The sequence below is a fragment of the Triticum urartu genome, chromosome 5A, assembly GCF_056163025.1.
Source record: "Triticum urartu cultivar PI428250 chromosome 5A, HENAU_Tu73, whole genome shotgun sequence".
NCBI lineage: Eukaryota > Viridiplantae > Streptophyta > Magnoliopsida > Poales > Poaceae > Triticum > Triticum urartu.
The window spans coordinates 417,856,065-417,871,720 of NC_141877.1; positions in this window are offsets into that span (position 1 = coordinate 417,856,065).

The following is a 15,656-nucleotide window of genomic DNA, read 5'->3' on the forward strand; positions in this document are numbered from 1 at the left end:
CAAGAGTTGATCTACCACGAGATCGGAGAGGCTAAACCCTAGAAGCTAGCCTATGGTATGATTGTATGTTGTCCTACGGACTAAAACCCTCCAGTTTATATAGACACCGGAGGGGGCTAGGGTTACACAAGGTCGGTTACAAAGGAGGAGATATACATATCCGTATTGCCTAGCTTGCCTTCCACGCCAAGTAGAGTCCCATCCGGACACGAGGCGAAGTCTTCAATCTTGTATCTTCATAGTCCAACAGTCCGGCCAAAGGATATAGTCCAGCTGTCCGGAGACCCCCTAATCCAGGACTCCCTCAGTAGCCCCTGAACCAGGCTTCAATGATGATGAGTCCGGGGCGCAGTATTGTCTTCGGCATTGCAAGGCGGGTTCCTCCTCCGAATACACCATGGAAGAATTTGAATACAAGGATAGTGTCCGACCTTGCAAAATAAGTTCCACATACCACCGTAGAGAGAATAATATTTCCAAAAATCTAATCTGCTGACACGTTTTGGCAACACGACATTATGCCATGGCCCGGTGATTATTCGAACCGTTTCCTTTGACTAGCCCCGCACATAACGCGAGGCAGTTTCTTGACATGTCTTGTCAAAGCAGAGATCGTGTCCCCCTTATCACGGGATTCTCATCAATACAGGTGTGGGTAACCCAACCGTGCTTAAGACTCCTAGATTTTAGGCAAGTCCCAAACGGCCACGAGGAGGACGCTTGATATTCACCCTCTTTATAAAGGGTCAAGGTTTTTACTTTTTTCCTCCCGTGCTCAATCGAATCCTTCCCCCGCCTCGAGTTCTAACACCCAAAGCCCAGGTCAGGTGCTTCGGACCTTCAATCATGTCCGGATCCAGCCTCCAGGGCCGGTGGATGCCCTTCTCCATCATGGAAGAGGATATCAAGAAGTTGAGGGAGGCAAGATACTTGACCGCCGAAGTCTCGCATCGGCTGCCCGCCCGAGGGTAGGTCGTCCCTACTCCAGAATCCAACGAAGACATCGTGTTCATCTCCCACTTCCTCCGAGGACTAGGCCTCACTCTGGATCCCTTCGTTAGGGGTTAGATGTTCTATTACGGGCTTGATTTCCACAACCTAGCCCGGATTCCTTTCTCCACATCTCGGCATTTATTGTCGTATGTGAGGCCTTCCTCCGCATTACCCCTCACTTCGGCCTGTGGCTCAGGACCTTTGATGTGAAGCTGAAGACGATCGAGGGGCAGTATGCAGCGTGCGGGGGTGCATTAATAAGCAAGATTGCTGGAGCTCCGTGGCCAAAAGGTTCCTTTCTAGAGGTGTCTGGATTATGGCAACGGGAGTGGTTCTACATCACCACTCCCAGAAGTGCCAAGTGGGTAGCTTCCCCCGCCTTTCGCTCGGACCCTCCACCACAACTGATGTCATGGATCAGTAGGGGGCTGAGCTGGGGTCCAGCCAAGGATGTGCCCATACTACAGAGCCGCATCCAGGATCTCTTCGAGGGAGATTTTAGTTTGGTTATGGTAGTGCAAGTCATGCTGGTTCGTCAAGTCCAGCCTTGCAAACGCCGGCCCCTCCGTTTGTGGAAATTCAACCCAGAAGGACCGCACACTATTCAGAATTTCCTCGGCCTAACACACGAGGAGATGTATAAATCATTCTTCGGACCTCAAATAGAGTGTCCGGACACTACCGAGGACGTGGGCCTGAGTAGTAACCGCACCACCGACCAAGTAGGTAATCCTCTAGCCAAACACACTGTCTTTCTTTTATCATGACATCATTCTGAAGGATCACTCTTTGACCAGGACTGGATAACAAAGGCGAAGATGATCCGGTGTTCGTCTCCCCTTCCCGAAGGCTTGGACAATCCGGTGCTGGAAAAGATGCTCGAGTCAGCACCTTGCCCGGTGCCCTCAAAGGAATATGAAGGGGGGAATAGAGAGGGCCAAAGCGAGCCTCCACCGCTACCTGTTCCAACTGAGGGAACGAGCTCCTCCATGAGGGAGGATAGCCAAGGGAAGGAATCTGACATTCCCTCGCCCCGAGGGAGGAAGAGGACTACCTCTGATGATCCGGAAACCAAGGTTTCCAAACGGGAGAAGAAAACTCCACCAGAGGGTCCCGCCTAGGAGGGTGCTCTTGCCGCACAATGTCCGTGCGGGGATCAGCCCTCTAACGAGCTATAATTAATCAAAAAGTACTTACTAGTGAAGATATCCTACCTTACTTCCGAGGAAGATAACCGAAGCATCTATGTTGCAGTTCGGATCTGAGCCCTTCTCAGCAGAGCTCGTCTTCGGGGGATCTTCTTCTGGAGATGATGGAGAGCGAAACGCCTCCCCCGGACTCCCCGGCTCAAGAAGCGGGCGACCTTGAAGTGTCATCAGGGAGAGTTTCTCCGGATCCTGCAAGGCCAGAAGGTAATCCCATGGTCATCCGAAGCTCTCAGTATCCGGCTCTTGAAGAGAGCAACCAAAAGAATCTGGCACCGTCCGGTGTGCGGTCGGACGCACTGAGGGATCTGCTAGGGCGAGCCACTATCTCAGAAGAGCACCGTACATTGATGGGTACGGTGATGGAAAGGATTTCGTCCGCCGAAAGCGGGTTGCATGAAGCCTTTATGAGTCTACTGACAGGCTTTGAGGTATGTGAAATGATATGCATCCGCACATTTTTAGGTGCGCCCTATGTAGATAGTAGCCCCTGAGACTCTGGTTGTCGTTGAGAACGGCGGCGAACAGAGGATCGTAGTCCCAGGTAATAACCAGACTGCCGTTATGTGCAGGTGTCTGAAGCTCCGGTGGCTAGCCGGACTGATGGGGTTGCCGAACTAGAACGACGACTGGATGCGGCGGATGCCGACATTGAGCTTGTTAACAAGCGGCTTGACGAGGCACATGGTAGGTGATATTTATAGTGAATGTCACATAGTAAGAGCAGCGTAATGCCAATATCTTTAATATGTTGTGACTGCAGATGGAGCTGGCACCATGGAGGCCCTGCAGGCGGAGCTTGCCCGATCCAAGGAGCAAGCAAGGAGTAGTAATGCGGCTGCTTTGAAGGCGGCCGAAGAGTTGAAAGCCGAGAAGGCCGCTCATAGCAAGAGCAAAGATAGAATGGCCAAAATGGCTGAGAAGTTAAAAGACACTGCCGACCGCTGCCAATTTCTTGAAGAAGAAAATCGGGCAAAGGCTACAGACCTTGAAAAGGCCATAATGGTGACCAGAGACACCCGCTCTAGAATGAGAGCGAAGAAGGAGGAACTGCGTCAAGCCGGGGATATTGTGGCTGGGAAGCCCTTTATGTTGTGGAGGAAGTTCGGAGATCCATGGTATACCCCTTTGGATTGGCTGTGGAGTTCGGCCGACGGATATCTGGACTTAGCGGCGAGCGCTGTCGATGTGGCCGAATACTTCCGAGACCAGACAGACCGTGAAGTGGACAACCTGTTCTGGTCACAATTTAATGTTCCAGAGCATCCGCTTCCATTGACTGATCAGCTTGCTGAATGGGCCGAACTCAATAGATTATCCGGACTTGCCATGAGGTTTTTCGTGGATCATCTGTGGCCGGAAAGGCCGAAGCCGAACAGCTATTTTAGCTTGGTGCAGCAGTTCCTTGGTGCGGTGCCACGCATCAATGCGATGAAGAGGTCAGCGTGCATAGAAGGCTCGCGGATGGCCCTTGCCCATGTCAAAACATACTGGGTGGAGATGGATGCCACCACTGTCGTGGCGCAGGGTTCGGCCATAGGCTGAGTGGCTGCCGAGCACTATTTTGAAGAAGTTCTTGAGGGCGCCCGTACGATAGAGGCCCAGTTCTTGAAGAATGTTATGTTTGAATGGCATGTATTCCCATTGTAAAAACAACGCTGTATTAAATTTATCAAGGCTGTATTTATACTTTTGCCCGAAAGTATTGTGATGCCTCCTGTGCGGCCATTTATGTATACATGTATATAACCTGGAAGATTGCAGTCGTCGGCTTCAGCCCCCACGCATACAATGCGGGGGTGTTCGCAGAAGACGCGTATTCACACTTAACCCAACGTCTTGGTCCTAATAAGGAGGTGATAGCGCAGCGAACTAGGCAACCGGACTATAATGCTTTAACACTTTCACTTAGCCATAGGAGTTTGACAGTGGGGCTACTATATAACCCCTGGTGGCTCCGCACTCGTCCGGATTCGGGGTGCGTACATGCCTGGCCGGGAAACTGCCCTTCGTTAATGCGGAGGAATCCCGAAGATTCCAATAGATCATCGAGTGGTTGACCAGTCTCACGCTATATCATGACAGTCAGTTTTCGGCTTTCTCTACTGAGGTGCTCGTCCGGATGAACCAGGGCACAATCGCAATAGTTCTCCTGGTGCCGCCTTAGCCGACAGAGCGGAACGTAAGGCAGCAAAACACAAGAGCCGGCCAAACCCAACATTTGACCAAAGACATGATTCGGAGCTGATGCATATAAGGCCAAACTCGCGACGCCGAACACTCCCTAAGGTATTCAGTCTTTATGGTGTAAACCGGGTCTAAACAGTACCCTTTGTAATAAGCCCCTGGTGTCCAGGTACGTGCATTATTCTGGCGTGGCCACATGCCAAGACGTCAGCATCCTTCTCGGTTGTACTGAAAATCCGAGGGATGTAAATCAACAAGAGACAGTAAAAAAGGTTTACACAGGGTCTTAATCTACAAAGAATCCTTGGAACGGGTCCCTGGTGCACGTCTGCGCCTGTGTCTCCGTTGTGCCGTATCTTGGACGGGTGTAGCACGATGGTCATCTGAAAAACAGAGGAACTTAATTGAAAAGTTGCCATGCAAAAGTTTAGTTATACTAAATTTGAAAATTAGTAAAGGTGAGCCTTATTGCCACTTTTGCCCGCGCGTTGTAATAGGGGTATAGCCATCAAACCAGTATTAATTACATATAGCTGAGCCGGACTCGTCTAGCCGTGTCCGTGGTCTTAATGACCTGTCAAATTCTTGAGTTGGTGAGGCCGTTTAGTGTGCGGCGGCCAAGGCGGCCGCACCGTCTTCGGCACGCAAAAAATGCTCAATATTTCCATTTACTGTAATGATGCCGCGTGGACCGAGCATCTTGAGCTTGAGGGAAGCGTAATGCAGTATTGCATTAAAGCGAGCAAAAGCTTCGCGTCGAGTAGTGCTTGATAGCCACTTTGGAATGGAGCGACGTGGAAAGTTAAATTTTCGCTGCGGAAGTTATCGGGGAAGCCGAATATAACCTCTAGTAGCAGGGAGCCCCTGCAGTGAGCCTCCGGGCCTGTCATTACTCCTTTAAAGGTAGCATTGCTACGGCAAATTTTTGTTGGGTCTATCCCCATTTTGCGGACTGTGTGCAAGTATATCAGATTTAAACTGCTGCCACCGTCCGTCAGGACTTGGGTGAAGTGGTATCCATCAATTATTGGATCTAATACCAAGGCAGCCCATCCTGCACGCCGGATACTTGCCGAGTAATCCCGATGGTCGAAGGTGATCGGTTGGGACGACCAGTGACGGAGCTCCACGGTGATAGGCCCTGGGGCATGTTCCTCTAAAGGTGCCGCTTTGTTTCTCCCTTTTATCACGTGTAACACGTTGACTGTTTTGACTTTTGGTGGGAATTTCTTCTGCTCCCCCGTGCTTTGCTTGCGAGGTTCGTCCTCGTCTTCAATTGCTGTATCCTGCCCCTTGTGTTCGGCGTTGAGCTTGCTGGACTGTTTGAAGACCCAACATTCTCTATGGTTGTGATTTGTAGGTTTATCAGGGGTGCTATGGATCTGACATATTTGGTCCAGAATTTTGTTTAGGCTGGACAATTCATCTCTGTTGCCTTTGAAGGGCGGCTTCTGCTGACCTGGCCGAGAGCTTGTAAATCCGGCGTTTACCGCCGTGCTCTTCGGGGTGTCTTCTTTATTCCGGCGCTTATTCTTGCTGCGTCGTGATTTCCCGTTTCCATCCCTGACTTCGGATGTACTTGGGTCGCTGGTGCTGCATCGGGCTAACCACCTGTCCTCGCCCGCACAAAAACGGGTCATGAGGCTTGTTAATGCTGGCATTGTTCTCGGATTTTCTTGACCGAGGTGTCTGGCAAGCCATTCGTCTCGAACACTATGCTTGAAGGATGCTAAGGCTTCGGCGTCCGGACAGTCAACTATTTGGTTCTTTTTAGGGAGGAACCTGTTCCAAAGTTTTCGGGCTGACTCACCGGGCTATTGAGTTATATGACTTAAATCGTCTGCATCCGGTGGTCGGACATATGTCCCTTGAAAATTTGCCCAAAAGGCGTCTTCAAGCCCTTCCCAGCTTCCGATGGAGTTTTCGGGGAGGCTTTTAAGCCAATGCCGAGCCGGCCCTTTGAGCTTGAGGGGTAAGTACTTGATGGCGTGGAGATCATCTCCTCGAGCCATATGGATATGGAGGATGTAGTCCTCAATCCAGACCCCAGGGTCTGTTGTTCCGTCATACGCCTCTATGTTTACGGGTTTGAATCCCTTTGGAAATTCATGATCCAGCGCCTTGTCGGTGAAACATAGAGGGTGTGCGGCACCCCTGTATTTGGGTGTACCGTAGTATTCAGATGTTTGTTGTGTTGTATTGTATGTTGGAGCGCGCCTGCGTGGTCCGTAGATGGATCTGGTTGCGCCGTCCTTTTGATACAAGCCCTTACGCGGATTGCGTACTGGTTTATGTGCAGCATCGATTGCCGCTTTATGTTGGCTATGAGGTCGTCTATCCGACCGGATGGCCGTTTTATTTTTTAATTGTGGAGGATCTAAGGCCTCCTCATCAAATTCAGGTAGCAACTTTCGCTTCGGATAGCTCTGGGTGTGGCGATTACTGCTGTATTTCACTGCCGTGTTGAGTACTTCACTCCATTTGATTTTGAGTGTGTCTCGTGCAGCCTTGAGCCTTTGCTTCTGTTTTTTCAGACTCCTCGCCGTGGCAACAAGCCTTTGGTGGGCATTATGTTGCTCCTGGTGCCTGACCGGTGTGATGTCGTCCGGACTGTTATCTTCGACGTGGTTGGGTTGTTCGGCTTGATTTTTCCGTGTTGCCGTGGTCGGGAAATGGTTCACCCTGCTCTAACGATGGGTCAATGTGATCGTTATTTCCGCTGAGGCGGGATTTGGAGCGGCGTTTACGCTGCCGCTTTGACTGCTGCTCGAGGGAACCACCCTTCGCTGCGTCCTTCCGTTCCTCGTCGTTGTTTTCTTTAGGTGTGTCCACCATGTATACGTCATGTGATGAAGTGGGCGTCCAGTGCCCTGTGGGCAGTGGTTCCTCTTCGCCTCCCGCATCGTCGTCCATACCATCGATGTCTTCGGAGTCGAAGTCGAGCATGTCGGTTAAGTCATCGACAGTGGCTACTAAGTGGGTGGTGGCTGGGCGGCGAATTTCCTCGTCATCCGCATCCCAATCGGCCAGGACTCTCCTGACAAGGAGAGAGACCTTAATGAGCTCAGTATGTCGCCAAAGGGCAAGTGCTGAAAAATTTCCACGGAGGTAAACTCCATGATCGGCGCCCAATCGGATTCGACAGGAACGGGCGTAGGCGGTTTGGAGTCCGTGGCCGGAGAAGGATCCGGCAGTTTGGCAACACGGCTCTCGTGAAGGGTAAGGTCGATATTCGGCTCAATCGCCGCTGAGGATACGACCTCTGTGACGGGGTCCATCCACCCGTCCATGGATGGCGCAACTGGCTCCGAATTGAGGCTCGGAGCGGCTGCCGGTACGATCTCCTGAATGCGGTCCGATGGTAGAGCTAAATCGTACTCATCATGACCGCACGGCGCACAAGGCAGGGGCTCGAATCTGTCGAAGATCAACTCTCCGCGGATATCGGCCGTGTAGTTTAAGCTTCCAAACCTGACCTGGTGGCCAGGGACGTAACTTTCGATCTGCTCCAGATGGCCAAGCGAGTTGGCCCGCAGTGCGAAACCGCCAAACACAAAGATCTGTCCGGGGAGAAAAGTCTCACCCTGGACTGCATCGCTATCGATGATCGTAGGAGCCATCAAGCCTAACAGCGCCGACACAGAGGAACTCTCAATGAAAACACCAATGTCGGTGTCAAAACCGGCGGATCTCGGGTAGGGGGTCCCGAACTATGCGTCTAAGGTGGATGGTAATAGGAGTCAGGGGACACGATGTTTTACCCAGGTTCGGGCCCTCTTGATGGAGGTAAAACCCTACGTCCTGCTTGATTTATTCTTGATGATATGAGTATTACAAGAGTTGATCTACCACGAGATCGGAGTGGCTAAACCCTAGAAGCTAGCCTATGGTTTGATTGTATGTTGTCCTATGGACTAAAACCCTCTGATTTATATAGACACCGGAGGGGGCTAGGGTTACACAAGGTCGGTTACAAAGGAGGAGATATACATATCCGTATTGCCTAGCTTGCCTTCCACGCCAAGTAGAGTCCCATCCGGACACGAGACGAAGTCTTCAATCTTGTATCTTCATAGTCCAATAGTTCGGCCAAAGGATATAGTTCGGCTGTCCGGAGACCCCCTAATCCAGGACTCCCTCACCCCTAAAGCCCAATAAGGCCCATACACTCCCCGGGGAATTCCCGTAACTCCCCAGTACTCCGATAAATACCCGAATCACTCGGAACCTTTACGATGTCCGAATATAGTCGTCCAATATATCGATCTTTACATCTCGACCATTTCGAGACTCCTCGTCATGTCCCCGATCTCATCCGAGACTCCGAACTACCTTTGGTACATCAAAACACATAAACTCATAATATAGCCGTCATCGAACTTTAAGCGTGCGGACCCTATGGGTTCGAAAACTATGTAGACATGACCGAGACACGTCTCCAGTCAATAACCAATAGCAGAACCTGGATGCTCATATTGGCTCCTACATATTCTACGAAGATCTTTATCAGTCAAACCGCATAACAACATACGTTGTTCCCTTTGTCATCGGTATGTTACTTGCCCGAGATTCAATCATCGGTATCTCAATACCTAGTTCAATCTCGTTACCGGCAAGTCTCTTTACTCGTTCCGTAACACATCATCCCACAACTAACTCATTAGTTGCAAAGCTTGCAAGTCTTATAGTGATGTGCATTACTGAGTGGACCCAGAGATACCTCTCCTACAATCGGAGTGACAAATCCTAATCTCGAAATACGCCAACCCAACAAGTACCTTTGGAGACACCTATAGAGCACCTTTATAATCACCCAGTTACATTGTGACGTCTGGTAGCACACAAAGTGTTCATCCGATAAACGGGAGTTGCATAATCTCATAGTCATAGGAACATGTATAAGTCATCAAGAAAGCAATAGCAACATACTAAACGATCGGGTGCTAAGCTGACCGAATGGGTCAAGTCAATCACATCATTCTCCTATGATGTGATCCTGTTAATCAAATGGCAACTCATGTCTATGGTTAGGAAACATAACCATCTTTGATCAACGAGCTAGTCAAGTAGAGGCATACTAGTGACACTCTGGTTGTCTATGTATTCACACATGTATTATGTTTCTGGTTAATACAATTCTAGCATGAACAATAAACATTTATCATGATATAAGGAAATAAATAATAACTTTATTATTGCCTCTAGGGCATATTTCCTTCAGTCGCCCACTTGCACTAGAGTCAATAATCTAGTTCACATCGCCATGTGATTTAACATCAATAGTTCACATTACCATGTGATTAACACCCATAGTTCACATTATCATGTGACCAACACCCGAAGGGTAGGGTATACAATAGATCTGGTACACATCATGGCATATTTTATAAAACCTATGGCCAAGGCATAGGAAATGACTTTCATTCTCTTTCTATCTTCTGCCGTGGTCGGGCTTTGAGTCTTACTCAGTTTCACACCTTGTAACACAGGCAAGAACTCTTTCTTTGACTGTTCCATTTTGAACTACTTCAAAATCTTGTCAAGGTATGTACTCATTGAAAAACTTATCAAGCGTCTTGATCTATCTCTATAGATCTTGATGCTCAATATGTAAGAAGCTTCACCGAGGTCTTTCTTTGAAAAACTCCTTTCAAACACTCCTTTATGCTTTGCAAAATAATTCTACATTATCTCCGATCAACAATATGTCATTCACATATACTTATCAGAAATGTTATAGTGCTCCCACTCACTTTCTTGTAAATACAAGCTTCACCGCAAGTCTGTATAAAACTATATGCTTTGATCAACTTATCAAAGCGTATATTCCAACTCCAAGATGCTTGCACCAGTCCATAGATGGATCCTGGAGCTTGCATATTTTGTTAGTACCTTTAGGATTGTCAAAACCTTCTAGTTGCATCATATACAACTCTTCTTTGATAAATCCATTAAGGAATGCAGTTTTGTTTATCCATTTGCCAGATTTCATAAAATGCGGCAATTGCTAACATGATTCGGACAGACTTAAGCATAGATACGAGTGAGAAACTCTCATTGTAGTCAACACCTTGAACTTGTCAAAAACCTTTTGCGACAATTCTAGCTTTGTAGATAGTAACACTACTATCAGCGTCCGTCTTCCTCTTGAAGATCCATTTAATCTCAATGGCTCGCCGATCTCTGGGCAAGTCAATCAAAGTCCATACTTTGTTCTTATACATGGATCCCATCTCGGACTTCATGGTCTCAAGCCATTTTGCGGAATCTGGGCTCATCATCGCTTCCTCATAGTTCGTAGGCTCGTCATGGTCAAGTAACATGACCTCCAGTACAGGATTACCGTACCACTCTGGTGCGGATCTCACTCTGGTTTACCTACGAGGTTCGGTAGTAACTTGATCTGAAGTTACATGATCATCATCATTAGCTTCCTCACTAATTGGTGCAGTAGTCACAGGAACAAATTTCTGTGATGAACTACTTTCCAATAAGGGAGCAGGTACAGTTACCTCATCAAGTTCTACTTTCCTCCTACTCACTTCTTTTGAGAGAAACTCCTTCTCTAGAAAGGATCCATTCTCAGCAATGAATATCTTGCCTTCGGATCTATGATAGAAGGTGTACCCAACATTTTATTTTGGGTATCCTATGAGGATGCACTTCTCCGATTTGGGTTTGAGCTTATCAGGTTGAAACTGTTTCACATAAGCATTGCAACCTCAAACTTGAAGAAACAACAGCTTAGGTTTCTTGCTAAACCACAGTTCATACGGTGTCATCTCAACGGATTAAGATGGTGCCCTATTTAACGTGAATGTAGCGGTCTCTAATGCATAACCCCAAAACGATAGTGGTAAATCGGTAAGAGACATCATAGATCGCACCATATATAATAAAGTACGGTTACGATGTTCGGACACACCATTACACTTTGGTGTTCCAGGTGGCGTGAGTAGTGAAACTATTTCACATTGTTTTAACTGAAGGCCAAACTCGTAACTCAAATATTTTACTTCTACGATCATATCGTAGAAACTTTTATTTTTCTTACGATGATTCTCCACTTCACTCTGAAATTCTTTGAACTTTTCAAATGTTTCAGACTTGTGTTTCATCAAGTAGATATACTCATATCTGCTCAAATCATCTGTGAAGATCAGAAAATAATGATACTTGCCGCGAGCCTCAATATTCATCGGACCACATACATCAGTATGTATGATTTCCTGTTGCTCGCTCCATTGTTCCGGAGAACGGAGTCTTGGTCATGTTGCCCATGAGGCATGGTTCGCAAGCATCAACTGATTCATAATCAAGTGATTCCAAAAGCCCATCAACATGGATTTTCTTCATGCGCTTTACACCAATATGACCTAAACGGTAGTGCCACAAATAAGTTGCAGTATCATTATTAACTTTCCATCTTTTGGCTTCAATATTATAAAAATGTGTATCACCACGATCGAGATCCAACAAACCATTTTCATTGGGTGTATGATCATAGAAGGTTTTATTCATGTAAACAGAACAACAATTATTCTCTAACTTACATGAATAACCGTATTGCAATAAACATGATCCAATCATATTCATGCTCAAAACACTGAATAACATTTATTTTAGGTTTAACACTAATCCCGAAAGTATAGGGAGTGTGCGATGATGATCATATCAATCTTGGAACCATTTCCAATACACATCGTCACTGTTCATTCTGCAACTCCCGTTTCGAGTTACTATTCTTAGCAACTGAACTTGTATCAAATACTAAGGGGTTTCTATAAACATTAGTAAAGTACACATCAATAACATGTATATCAAGTATACCTATGCTCACTTTGCCAACCTTCTTCTCCGCCAATTACTTGGGGTAGTTCCGCTTCCAATGACCAGTCCCTTTGCAGTAGAAGCACTCAGTTTCAGGCTTAGGTCCAGACTTGGGTTTTTCCACTTGAGTAGCAACTTGTTTGCCGTTCTTCATGAAGTTCCCCTTTCTTCCATTTGTCCCTTTACTTGAAACTAGTGGTTTTGTTTACCATGAACACTTGATGCTTTTCTTGATTTCTACCTTCGTTGATTTCAGCATCACGAAGAGCTTGGGAATCGTTTCTGTTATCCCTTGCATATTATAGTTCATCACGAAGTTCTACTAACTTGGTGATGGTGACTAGAGAATTCTGTCAATCACTATTTTATCTGGAAGATTAACTCCCACTTGATTCAAGCGATTGTAGTACCCAGACAACCTGAGCACATGCTCACTGCTTGAGCTATTCTCCTCCATATTTTAGCTATAGAACTTGTTGGAGACTTCATATCTCTCAACTCGGGTATTTGCTTGAAATATTAACTTCAACTCCTGGAACATCTCATATGGTCCATGACGTTCAAAACGTCTTTGAAGTCCCGATTCTAAGCCGTTTGAGTATGGTGCACTAAACTATCAAGTAGTCATCATATTGAGCTAGCCAAACGTTTATAACATCTGCATCTGCTCCTGCAATAGGTTTGTCACCTAGCGGTGCATCAAGGACATAATTCTTCTGTGCAGCAATGAGGATAAACCTCATATCACGGATCCAATCCACATCATTGCTACTAATATCTTTCAACTTAGTTTTCTCTAGGAACATATCAAAAATAAAATAGGGGAGCTAAACGCGAGCTATTGATCTACAACATAGATATGCTAATACTACCAGGACTAAGTTCATGATAAATTTAAGTTCAATTAATCATATTACTTAAGAACTCCCACTTAGATAGACATCCCTCTAATCCTCTAAGTGATCACGTGATCCATATCAACTAAACCATGTCCGATCATCACGTGAGATGGAGTCGTTTCAATGGTGAACATCACTATGTTGATCATATCTACTATATGATTCGCGCTCGACCTTTCGGTCTCAGTGTTCCGAGGCCATATCTGTTATATGCTAGGCTCGTCAAGTTTAACTTGAGTATTCCGCGTGTGCAACTGTTTTGCACCCATTGTATTTGAACGTAGATCCTATCACACCCGATCATCACGTGGTGTCTCAGCATGAAGAACTTTCGCAACGGTGCATACTCAGGGAGAACACTTGTACCTTGATAATTAGTGAGAGATCATGTTATAAAGCTATCGTCGAACTAAGCAAAATAAGATGTATGAAAGATAAACATCACATGCAATCAAAATATGTGACATGATATGGCCATCATCATCTTGTGCCTTTGATCTCCATCTCCAAAGCATCGTCATGATTTCCATCATCAACGGCATGACACCATGATCTCCATCATCTTGATCTATATCAATGTGTCATCACATAGTCGTCTCGCCAACTATTGCTCTTGCAACTATTGCTATCGCATAGCGATAAAGTAAAGCAATTATTTGGTGCTTGCATCTTATGCAATAAAGAGACAACCATAAGGCTTCTGCCAGTTGCCGATAACTTCAACAAAACATGATCATCTTATACAACAACTTATATCTCATCACGTCTTGACCATATCACATCACAACATGCCCTACAAAAACAAGTTAGACGTCCTCTAATTTGTTGTTGCAAGTTTTACGTGGTTGCTATGGGCTGAGCAAGAACCGCTCTTACCTACGCATCAAAACCACAATGATAGTTTGTCAAGTTAGTGCTGTTTTAATCTTCTCAAGGACCGGGCGTAGCCACACTCGGTTCAATTAAAGTTGGAAAAACTGACACTCGCTAGTCACGTGTGTGCATAGCACGGCGATAAAACTAGTCTCGCGCAAGCGTACGCGTAATGTCGGTCCGGGCCGCTTCATCCAACAATACCACCGAACCAAAGTATGACATGTTGGTAAGCAGTATGACTTATACCGCCCACAACTCACTTGTGTTCTACTTGTGCATATGACATCTACGCATAAAACCTGGCTCTGATACCACTGTTGGGGAACGTAGTAATTTCAAAAAAATTCCTACGCACACTCAAGATCATGGTGATGCATAGCAACGAGAGGGGAGAGTGTTGTCTACGTACCCTCGTAGATCGAAAGCGGAAGCGTTAGCACAACGCGGTTGATGTAGTCGTACGTCTTCACGATCTGACCGATCAAATACCGAACACACGTCACCTCCGAGTTCAGCACGCGTTCAGCCCGATGACGTCTGACGGTGTCCTGGACTAGGGGGTACGCACCACGTCATCTCCCGATCTATTAGATTGGGCCGAGGACCCCCATGGCCGTATACTCATGGGCCAGTTCGGACAGCTGCCGCATACAAGGAAGATTCCACAAGACTTGGCGATCAAGACAAGGACTTCTCCCCACCGGCGTATTCGGTTAGGACTATTGTTATCCTAGGCCTCGGGTGCATTATATAAGCCGAGGCCAGGCTAGTCGATAGATAATATACATACAATCATACCATAGGCTAGCTTCTAGGGTTTAGCCTCCTTGATCTCGTGGTAGATCTACTCTTGTACTACCCATATCATCAATATTAATGAAGCAGGACGTAGGGTTTTACCTCCATCAAGAGGGCCCGAACCTGGGTAAAACATCGTGTCCCCTGCCTCCTGTTACCATCGATCCTAGGCGCATAGTTCGGGACCCCCTACCCGAGATCCGCCGGTTTTGACACCGACATTGGTGCTTTCATTGAGAGTTCCGCTGTGTGATCGACAAAAGGTTCGATGGCTCGCCTGCAGATCAACTGCGACTTCGGCATCTTCGTCACCAGCTCGACTGGTCACCTTGGTTCGACCAAGAATTGTGCCCCGTGTTCGGATCACCATGTTCGGACGAGGGCCTTCATCAAACATCAACTTTGATCCCTATTAAGATCATGGAGGAATCATCCATGGAGCTCGGGGGTTCAACGTCAACATTGCCCTCAAGCGACCGTGCTGTTTTTCTGGACAGCGAACTCGTATCTGCCACCACCACATCCTCGAGTATCGCTTTGACGATCGCTTTGGTGGAATTGTGCGGAATTGAATCTGCAACAACCCTGGAAAATTTCGTCGAGTTCCGATGGAGGCATCTCTGGCAATCCACGATATACCGGAGCCGTGTCAAATCTGGATGGGAATTTGGATGAGTTTAGGGCGTGGTGTCCAGGTTCTAGCTCGGACGTCCTTTTGAAGATCCAACCGTTGATCGGCTGCGGAATTCCTATATCTACCACCTCTCAAAATTTCAGCTCGATCCGACCGTCCAAACTCTAGGAACCTTCCGATTAGTGCATCACTTTTCGGATCTGTTTTCTGCGCGGAAACGAATCCGACCCGAGT